General features: G+C 42.3%; 1 long non-coding RNA gene across 1 annotated transcript; it reads right to left on the minus strand.

Moving 5' to 3' along the window:
- Positions 1 to 4460: 4460 nt before the first annotated feature.
- On the minus strand, positions 4461 to 10015 carry LOC132006700 (uncharacterized). The gene is made up of 3 exons (XR_009401191.1): positions 9904 to 10015; positions 9453 to 9590; positions 4461 to 4652 (listed from the first exon to the last, which is right to left on the minus strand). It is a non-coding gene; the product is annotated as an uncharacterized LOC132006700 (long non-coding RNA).
- Between the last annotated feature and the right edge of the window lie 1505 nt (positions 10016 to 11520).

An 11520-nucleotide genomic window follows, 5' to 3' on the forward strand; every position in this document is an offset into this window, starting at 1 on the left:
GGAAAGTAACTTTACAGTGGACAAACTTGATAAACTCACCTCAGCCAGATGGTCACAGTTAAGTAACATCAACAGTGGTAAGTCTTACTGATTGCTTTCTTTATATGTTGGATGAAAACAGCACTTTATCTCTGTGGGCTTCCTCCCCCACACCCATAACCCCAGTCTAATCATGAGAAAAGCATTAAATAAATCATAATTGAGGGACTTTCTACAAAATATCCAACCGGTACTCCTCAAAACTGCCCAACTCATCAAACATGAAATCTGAGAAACTGTCACGGTCAAGAAGAAACTAAGGAGGCATGACACTTAAACATAGTATGGTATCTTGGATGGGTTCCTGGAACAGGAAAAGGACATTAGGGAAAAATTAAGGAATTATGAATAAGCTATGGGCTTCAGTTAATAATGTATTGATATTGGTTCATTAATTGTGACAAATGTACCATAGTCATGTAAATTGTTTAGAAAATAGGGAAAATGAGGAGTGGGGTATATGGACACTCTGTACTATTTTTAGAACTTTTCTATAAATCTAACGCTGTCCTAAAATGAAGTTTATTTAAAAAAAAATCAATAGAAACTGGCAAAGACCAATTAGAAATAAAATAGATAAATGGGTTCCTTTCAGAAATGCAACAAAACTTTAAAATGTCTAAGAAAAAAACAAATAAGAAGTCTGCTAGATATATAAAAAGAAGACTATAAAATTTTATTTTATAAAATGCCAGATATGTAAAAAGAAGACTATAAAAGAACATTTAAGGAGATATAAATAAATGATGAAATATATATGTTCCTGGATGGGAAAATCAATATTGTAAAGATATCAATTCTTCCCAAGCTATTCCAAAAATTTCATCTAATCACAGTCAAATTTCCAGCAGGCGTTTTCACAGAACTTGACAAATTGATTAGGAAATTCATGCGGGGGAGAAAATGTGCAAGGATAGCTAAGACAATTTTGAAAGGAGAGAATAATGGAGAGGGGGACTTGCTTTACCATATATCAAAATATTTTATGCATTCTTTAGAATGAAAAGTGTGTGCTAAAGCTCTTATTCAAAACAGTTAACAATGGGTGTGGCATAAACTCAGACCAATCAACATGGACAAGGGCTCTGAATAGGCAATTTGGCCTGAGGCAGGATTACTGGCCCAATAATCAGACCTAGCACAGCGAAAGAGATATAGAACAAAGCAACTGAATAGAGACTAGAAACACGTCCATGGATATGAGGTAATCTAGTATTTAATGAAGGTGGCCTTTCGAATCAGAGGGAAAAAAATGTCTATTCAACAAATGGTATTCAGGTGATTGGCTGTCTATTTAGGAAAAAATATTTTCTTCAGACTACAGACAAATTAAAAGCACAAAATGTAAAATACAAGACTCTTGTAAAACATTGAAAATTATGGTTATAATATTGATATCATTATAATTATATGATATAGTTAGTATAATAGCAATATTATGGTTATAATATTGATATTACTGAAATTTTTCTTTTAAAGAATCCACAAAATGCAAAAGATCTAAATGAAAAGATTGATACATTTGCTGGCATCAAAATTCTGGAATAATCTGTATAACATTAGGTACCATTAACAAAGTTAAACACAAGTGACAGATTGTGGAAATGATTGGCAACTTTTATCCACGGCGGTTTTCCTTCTATTTCTTTAGCACCCTTCTTTTCTCTTTCTTTTTCTTTTCTCTTTTCTTTTTCTTTTTTCTCTCCTCTCAGCCCCTCCTCTCCCCTCTTTTCTTTTTTGTTTACCTTTCCTGTCCTTTCACTTCCTTTCCTTTCCCCTTCTCTCCTCACCTCTCTTCTCCTTTTCGTTCTCCTTTTCCTTTCTGAAATGCTACATGTGTCTGTGAATCTTCATGAGGCCTTGATGACTCAAATTTCATTTCCTCAGATAGGCCTTCTCAGACTGACCAATCCAAAAAGCCACAACCCACCTTTCACAATCCATCTTGTCACCCTCTTCCATTTTCCTCAGAGCACTAACTCTTATCAGAAAGCAGCATGTCTGCATATTTGTTCACTTGTTCTCTGTCTTACCCTACTAGGACATGTACTCTATAAGATCAAGGACTTAGCCTATCTTGTTGCTTACTAAATCCCCAATACCTGGTACAGTCCCTGGCAAATAATAGGTGCTTAATAAATATTTGTTGAATGAATTAATGTTTGAATCTATAATTTATAATGAACTTGTAGAAATAAGGGTTTAAAAGAGCAAAATGCCCAAAAGATAGCCAGACAAAGGATATTATCGGGAAATTTAGAGAAGAGGAACTACAAATACGGCCAATAAACACGTTAAAGATATTTAACCTCACAATTAGTTAGGAAAATAAATTATAAAAGGCATTTTATCAATGTATATAGTTTAGAAGGTTTATACCAAAAACCAGACTTGAACAAATATCTCTTTTATTCTAATGCTCAAACCTATTAAAAAAAAAAAAAACAAAAACAAAAAGAAGATTCCCGCCCTACTACTTTCTATGCCCAGTTCCTACCATTTAGAGGTAAATGTTTTCATCCCTTTTAGCTGAAAAATATTTTTTCTGATATTTTTCTCCATATTTCTTCCCTATGTACTGATATGTCTTGATTTTTCAGGTTTAGATATTATCTATTGACTTCTATTCTAGAAGGCAGATTTCACTCTCTTCTCATCCACGTGACTATGTGCAAATGTTTCCCTTCTTCCCATAGTCCTGATATAGCTGTATCAGTATTCAGCGCTGACATGAGTGACTGAGGCCTGAGTTGTCCTATAATTACATGTCCATTCTTGAATAATTTTTGTGTTACTCACAATTAATGCTTCCGTTTCTTGTGTGTGTTTGATTGGTTTTCTGTGTACCTATAACTAATTCATTGGGAAACAGTGCCAGAAGAGTAAATCTCATCTCAGTCTGTCCAAACATCCTTCTCCTGGAAGCACCTTTCCTGGAACCCTCTGTGATCCATAGATCTACTAGGACTGCTGCTTAGCTGCCTGTTGCTCAGGGACTTTTTCCTCTTACTTCCATTTGAAGAATCACCTTGCCTTCCTCTTATATTAGCTTCCCTGTTTCCTGGGTTCCTAGTGTTGGCTTGCATCCTACAGTAGCTTCATAGGAAGGAGTCCATGCAAGATATATATTTTGACAGCTTGTTAGTCTGAACATGTCTTTGTTTTATCCACATCCTTGATTGATAGTTTGAGTATAAAGTTCTGAGCTGGAACTCATTCTCCCTAAAATTTTGATCATGTTAATCCATTATGTCCAAGCTTTCAGTTTGTGGCTGAGGGAGTTTGATACTGTTCTGATTCTGGAGATTTTGTATGCATCTGTTTTTTTTTTTTTTCCTTTCTGGAACCATTTAAGATCTCTTTACTAAGTGTACTAAAATTTCACAAAGATGTGCCATGTTGCTGGTCTTTGTGAATCTTTTGTGCTGGATACTTGAAGTATCCTCTCAATTCAGAAATTTATATCCCTCCATTCTGAGAAATGCAATTGATAGTTTCTCATTCTCTCTTGTCTCTGTTCTTTCTTTCTGGTACTGCTTTTATTCAGATACTGGGTCTCTTGGAGTGTCCTAATTTTCTCTTTTTTTCATTTATTCGTCTTTTTCATTTATTCGTCTTTGTGTTTACTTGCTGTCAACTTTTATCTTCCTAAACTCGATATGATGTTTTACTTATGTTTCCATATTGGCAAATTATAAACTTTCTTTTATTTTTCTTTGCCTTCTATTTTTTTTCTTTTATGGATGCTGATAGATTCTGGTATTGCTAAAATATTTGCTACTTCCATCTATTGGGACTGTCTTTGCAGAAGAATTATACTTCCTGCTCTGCTGACATCAGATTTGGACACATCACTTATTTTGGTCAACATAATGTGAGTGGAAGAGACATGTCCCACTTTTGAGCAGGAGCTTTGAAAGTCACCGTGTGATTCTATCATATTGCTTTCTCCTCTGCTATGAGCCTGGTGATACACCAGATAGCACCTCTCCTTCAGCCTGACTCCTGGAGTGAAAACAGCATGTAACAAAACTGCAGTCAGCATACAGAAAAGATATGGCATAAGCAAAAGTTTGCCCTTTGTTGTTGCAAGCCACTGAGATGTTTGGTGTTTGTGTTTAGATATTTCTGCTCCCTGCGTTGTGTCTATTTCCTTTGAATTCATTTTTCTGTTTGTTTCAGTCTGTTTCCCACATTAAAGGCTTTGCTCAAGTGTCTGGTGATCCTTGTATGTGTGCTTATTTTTAAGAGTGAGGAGATAAAAAGCTTATTGGAACTCGGTGCGCAGAGTATAGGTTTGTTTTTATTTTTTTTTTTCTAACTGGTCCCAGTAGAGTGAGTTTTCTGGGCTTTTTAGGAAATATCCAAATATCAGATTCCCCAGGGAGAAAGCCTCTGACCTCTTGCAGGGGAAGGGAGGTGATATAGTATCACCTTGCCAGTATTTTTGAAACTGAGTGAGGGAAGAGGATGGAGGAGGTCTCTCTGTTCAGTATGTAGATTATCACATGATTCTCCTGTTCATGTGATGCATCCTTTTCTTCAGCTGAGGCTGACTCCTCCAGCCTCATCCAGGCACATCCAGCCTCTCTGGGGAGTAAACCTCTGGTGTTCTGCCAATATTGAAGAAGAGACTCAGATATCTAATTTTTCTTATACATACTTTGAACCAATCTACTTGTTTACAGCCCAAAATATGCCCCCATTTTCAGAGGTACCTGGTGAGTTTCAATTCCTAAACATTTCTGGGGTAAATTGGGGTAAATTAGCCTGCTTCTGGGTTTCCCCTACTGCCATCTTGGGTGTCCCTTTTCTCTGTTCCTCTTCATCTGCTTTCCGGCTTCCAACACTTTGTTGCAGTTGGCTCTCTCCAGTTCTGTTCTCTTAGTCCTTTAACCTGATGTCTTTTTAAAATCCATTTACTGTCATCTTAGTGGGACTTGGGGAGGGAATAGTGCCAAATATGTTCATTCATTCTGCCATGCTTAACTTGAAGTCTGAATGACCAATGAATAAGAAGGTATAAAATAAACAATAGTGAGGGATAGTTCCTTCCCTATCTTATTGGTAGTATGCTTGGTAAATCTTTGTAGGACCTGCCCTGGATCACATTAGTAATAACTCCCGGCATACTGATGGATAACATAGGAGGAAAATGGTGGTGTACCTATGATTTGATGAGACAGCCAATCTGCTCTTCTCTTGAATTAGAGGGGAAGTGAGTCTTCCATAGCAGACTACAGAGATGAGGGCAGTGGTGTCTGTAGAGAATTAAATTGCTAGTAAGAAAGGAGGTTAGAGATAGTTTTAAGATTACTGAATGGATGAATGAATGAATGAACAAACGAATGAACGAAGAGTATTATGGAAGTCTAGAGGAGAGAGAAGGAGCTCAGTTAGATGATGGGAAAGGAGAAGGGTTTTCAAAGGAATGAGAAGGCTGGCGAAGAATCTGAAGAACAATTAGCAGGAGGGAGAACAAAGAGGTTGGGAAGGCATATTATTGAATGGGAATGGGGCTCCTAGGGGAGGCAGGAGGATTGTGCCAGGAGGGCAGGGATAGGAGAGTGGAGAACAGAGAAGCAGGGTGAAAAACTGTTTCTTCCGGTTTTCCAGAACCCACGCTTTGGACTCTGTCTATCCAGACTTCCTGTTTCCCAGTCAGGACCCTGACTCTATTTATACCTCTAGATTTGTTTTCTTATTCCTAAGATAGAAGTGATCCTCCTCAAGTGAGAAAGTGAGGCAGCCACTTCGCTTTCTCCTGTGACCAATCAATGAGATAGTTAACATTCATACTTATACCCACTCCGCCAGGCTAAGGAGGGAAGGGCCCCCCCTGAGCCTATGTGTGTGTTCTGAGGCCTGGGATTGCTATGCAGGGTCTGGCTGAGTCAGCAGGTCAGATAAGCCCACCCATCTCCATCCCTCTCCTTTCCCACCATCTGGCTGAGTTCCTTCTCTCTCCTCTAAACTTCCACAATACTCTTTGTTCATTTGTTCATTCGTTCATTCATTCATTCAGTGCCAAGTAAGCACCAAACTCTGTGGTAGGCACTGAAGGTACAGCAATGAACCAAACAGACAAAAGCCCATGCTTTCTTGAAGTGGACAGTGTTAGCCTAGGTTGGAAATGTAGGTGGAGCCCTGGGATCAGGTTGGGGCTGAGAGGGGCTAAGAAGGGTATTTCTTTTTCTTTTTTTTTTTTTTTAACATAGAATGTATTTGTTTCAGGGGTACAGATCTGTGATTCTTCAGTCTTACACAACTCACAGCACTCACCATAGCACATACCCTTCCCAATGTCCATCACCCAGCCACCCTATCCCTCCCCCTCACCTCCAGCAACATTGTTTGTTTCCTCAGATTAAGAGTCTCTTACAGTTTGTCTCCTTCTCTGGTTTCGTCTTGTTTCATTTTTCCCTCCCTTCCCCTATGATCCTGTCTTGTTTCTCAAATTCTTCCTATCAGTGAAATCATATGATAATTGTCTTTCTCTGATTGACTTATTTCGCTTAGCATAATACCTCCTAGTTCCATCCACGTCATTGCATATGGCAAGATTTCATTTATTTATGGCAGCATAGCATTCCATTGTATATATATACCACATCATCTTTATCCATTCATTTGTTTTTTTAATTTTTTAATAAACATTTAATGTATTATTAGCCCCAGGGGAACAGGTCTGTGAATCACCAGGTTTACACACTTCACAGCACTCACCATATCCCATACCCTCCCCAATGTCCATAACCCCACCACCCTCTCCCTACCCACTCCCCCCAGCAACCCTCAGTTTGTTTTGTGAGATTAAGAGTCTCTTATGGTTTGTCTCCCTCCCGATCCCATCTTGTTTCATTTCTTCTTTTCCTACCCCCCAGACCCCTTACGTTGCATCTCCACTTCCTCATATTGGGGAGATCATATGATAGGTGTCTTTCTCTGATTGACTTATTTCACTAAGCATAATACCCTCTAGTTCCATCCACGTCGTCACAAATGGCAAGATTTCATTTCTTTTGATGGCTGCATAGTATTCCATTGTATATATATACCGCATCTTCTTTATCCATTCATCTGTTGATGGACATCTAGATTCTTTCCATAGTTTGACTATTGTAGGGATTGCTGACAAACATTTGGAGGCACGTGCCCCTTCGGATCACTACATTTGTATCTTTAGGGTAAATACCCAGTAGTATGATTGCTCGGTCTTAGGGTAGCTCTATTTTCAACTTTTTGAGGAACCTCCATACTGTTTTCCAGAATGGCTACACCAACTTGCATTCTCACCAACCGTGTAGGAGGGTTCCCCTTCTAAGAAGGGTATTTCTATACTGAGACATACTGTATGTCTTATTCTCACTAAAGAGGAAAGGTTGCTTCATTTATTCTGGATTTGGTGGGGACTATGGACCTAGAATATCAAGCAGAAGGGAGCTATGGTTCCAGTTACTCCTCACAACCTCCATTGCCATATTACCTCTCACCTAGGTTACCGTCATTGCTGCTCATAGCAATGTCCCCACTTGTTTCCACATGTTCTTCTTTGACTCTTCTGCCTTCAGCCTATTTGCATGATAGCAGCCAAAGTAATCATGTTAAAATAGTTATCACTACTCTGTTCAAAACCCTCTTCTGGTTCCCATTTCACTCAGAGTAAAACCCAAACTCTGTTTTGGTCTGGCGTGGTCCTGCCTGCTTTACTGCACATTTCCTCTCTGAATTCACCTACCACTTCTTTCCCCTTTACTGACACTGCTTGGACTCTTTTCTATATCTCTTCATACCAACTACCTCCAGCCCCAGAGCTCTTATACGTGCGCTTCCCTCTGCTTGGTATGTTTTTCCTCCAATTAGCCACATGGTTTGCTCCTTTATCTTCTTGAGGTGTTTACCTAAATATCACTTTGTCAGAGATGCTCTCCCCGACCACTCTATTTTAAATTGCACCTCACGTTTACTCTTCTCATTGGCTGTCTTAATTGTTCTCTGGAGCACTATCACCACCCCATAGACTAGAGCCTCTATCTTATTTATTGTCTGCCTGCCTTCACTGAAACGTGAACTCCATGAGAGCACCGGTTTTTGTCTGCTTTGTTCACTGCTGCATCTTCATCACTTAGCCCAGGTTACACAGTATGTGCTCGAGAAAGATTTGTTGAATGAATGAATGAACATGGATGGTCATATAGGCCTGAGAGGGTTATGTTGGTTTTGAAGCTTTGTTTTCAGCAGCAGATGCCAGGACTGTCTGGTTCTACCAGGTGTTTTTGTTACTCCCCCACCCTTCTTCTTAGCAGGGAGGACAGGGAGGATGTGAAACCCTGGACCACTCATGCCCAAGGAACTCCTCATCTGAAGTCCCAGAGGACTCAAATGGATGACCATTTTCCACTTAGAGGGTTCTGGATCTTTGAGATTATATTTTTCAAAAATGGAAATAGCTTTATTGCTTCTTCCCTTCTAATTATAAAAGTAATAGATGTTCATAGTAAACCAATATAATGTGGTCCAAAAATATGACTAAGTTCCCCTCCCTGACTCTCACCTTCTAACACCCCTTCTCCCAAACCCTGCCTACCTGCGGTGTGGTAAACTGCTTTGATTCCCTTGACAACTGTATCAGGAATCTCTTTCCATATCAATACCTAAAAAGTGACATCATTGTTTTTAATGGCTGCTGTGTATGAATATGCCATAATTCACTTAAACAAGTCCTTGTTTTTCACTCTAATGACCAGTCTGGAAATGAACATCCTGGTACATACGTCTTTGCTCTCTTGACCCATTATTTCCTTAAGATGAATTCCCAGAAGTTGAATTCCTGGGTCACAAGGGCTCCCCATTGGAAGACTCCTGATACTATTGTCCAGATGTGGGAGGGCTCTGATTCTAAAGAGATTGGAGCAACCCTCTGTCCTGTATTTCCTCCACACAACTCCCTCACCTCTCCCATACTCCATCCTCTAAGCGAATCCATGGAGGACCCCTGTGAGTACTCATACAAGTTTTTATGGATGGGTTCTTGTGTACCATGTGCTGTTCTAGACACCATACACATATTAACTCTTGTAATCCTTCAAACAATCTTGGGAGGTCTGTCCTATGATTAGCTCCACTTTACAGATGAGGAAACTGCAGCTCAAAGAAGTGAAGTAACTTTCCCCAGGTTATGCAGCTGGCAGGGAACAGGTGGGAGATTCCAAGCCAATGGTCCCAGAGCAGAGCTTGGACTCCTAACCCTGCACTTTGCTATGCTGCCTCCAAAGCCAGGCTTGGAAATAGGATGGACTTGGGCTTTTTGAAGTAGGATGGACCTGACACTTCTCAGTGGCACAACATTTGAGAAATCACTTCACCGCTCTGCCCCTTAGTTCTGTCTGTGCAAACCAAGTTTGATCACTCACCTAGTCTGCAGGAGGCGTCAGCATGGTAATGCACAGCGTAAGGCACAGCAGATTCAGGACCTCAGAAATGTGATTTGCGGGCCCGCCCCACTCCCTGACCTCCAACACCTCCTCTCCTAGACCCTATGACTGGAAATCCTGTGGGAAAAAAAAAAAGCAAGTCTGACACTTCCCCTGAGGTTTCTGAGCCTTGTGTTCCTGGATTTTTCTCACGCCATCACCCCCTACCCCCCCAACACACACAAACACACAGGCCAGAGCCCAGGAAGTGTGGATTGCAGAAACTCTGCCCCCACACACAGCCAGATAACCCCATGGTGGCAGACAGTAGGACCAGGCCAGCTCACACCCCCTTCTCAGCACCCTGTGTGGGAGGTGGGACCAGGAAGATGGTTGGCTCCTCTCTCCCTGTTCCCACCTTCCTTGCTCCCTGTCTATGGGCCCAGCTCACCTCAGATTCCAGGCCTCTGAAATCATTGCTCCAGCCCACTGGACTGGGCCTCAGGCCAGCTTCTCCGGCCCCAGGCTCACCGGCAGTATCTTTGCCTTTGCTCCCTGAAGACTAATCACTGTCCTGTCAGCTTGGCCCTCTTCCCCTGTATTATTGTACAGAAATAGCCCTGGGCCCAGCCCCTCCTCCTCACACCCCCACCCCCCCCCCCCAGCCCTGGCCCAAGCTCCTCCACTGCCAGACTCTTCAAATTTCCTCCTCCCCTTCTTTCCTGCTTTGCTCTGCTCCTCTGTGGCTGGGATTTGACCTCTACCTCCTGGAGCCAGGCACGAAGAAGATGGCCTCTACTGGACAGGGAAGCAGCCTCCTGCACTCCTGCACTCTTTCCAGGCCCTGGGCCCGGGAAGGAACGACTTGAGGGCATGCCTGTGGTGGGTAGAAGTGTTTCCAGTTCTGACCATTGCACCCGGAAGTAGGAAGCTCCTTGCTTCTTTTTTCTTATGTTATGGTGCCTCACCCATTCACCAGTGAGGAGAGGATAAGAACCAAGTTCTTTTTTAAAAATTTTTATTTTTATTTATTTATTTGAAGAGAGAGATCACAAGTAGGCAGAGAGAGGGGAAAGCAGGCTCCACGCTGAACAGAGCCTGATGCAGGGCTGGATCCCAGGACCCTGGGATCATGACCTGAGCTGGAAGCAGAGGCTTAACTCACCAAGGTGCCCCAAGAATCAAGTTCTCCCTCTGCACAGCAATTTTGTCTGGAGGATTGTGGCCACGGCCAATGGGGGGGGGCATAGCTGGGAGCTGTGGGCTCTGCAGTGGCACAGGAAGTCTGAGGGAGGACACAGCAACTGGCAAAGTGAGGAGGTGGCAGCAGGACCCCAGGAGGGCTTGGGAGGTTGGAGTCCAGCCCTATAGGAGACCAGCAAAGGCAAGGCAGAGCCCAGTCCTCAGGGCTTCAGGGGACAGGTCACCAAAGCACTAGAAAGTGTACCCAGCAACCAAGAGCAGCGGTAGGCAAGATTGGGTCTGGGCTCCTGTTAAAGTCAGAACCCAGAACCAAGACAGGAGATTAGAGCCAGACCTCAGGTCCACCCCCCCACTAGCCCCACCTCTCCCAGTTCAGCCAACCCATGGTGCTGGCCACAGTAAGACAGCACTTAGCAGGAATCTGGGGGACTCACAAAGCAGTCCCTAGTCAAGCCCAGTCGGAGGTCCAACAAGGTAGGACTGAGCCAGTTGTTATTCCTGGGGAGCAGGGAGAGACACTTTCATACACAACCTTGCTGGAGTCATTTTTTGGCCCCATTTTACAGACAAGAAGACTGAGGCTCACTCGCTTGCTTGTGGCTCCACTATGGATGGTGAATGGCAGAGCTGGCCTTCCCAGATCTTGGCCCCTTTCCTCTGTCCACCGAAGAAGGAGTTTGGGGAGCACCTCAGCCAGGTCCTCTGAGGTAGTCTCCCTACTCCCCAATCCCACCCTGAGTGTGGATGAGGAAATTCATTGTTTCCCCCAATTCCTCCAGTAATTTCTCAAATTCATCATTCCTTGCTAACAAGAAGGAGCCAGACCACAGTGGTTTGGAGTCAGGTCAGACCCTCATTGCAGCTT

The sequence above is a fragment of the Mustela nigripes genome, chromosome X (genome assembly GCF_022355385.1).
Source record: "Mustela nigripes isolate SB6536 chromosome X, MUSNIG.SB6536, whole genome shotgun sequence".
NCBI lineage: Eukaryota > Metazoa > Chordata > Mammalia > Carnivora > Mustelidae > Mustela > Mustela nigripes.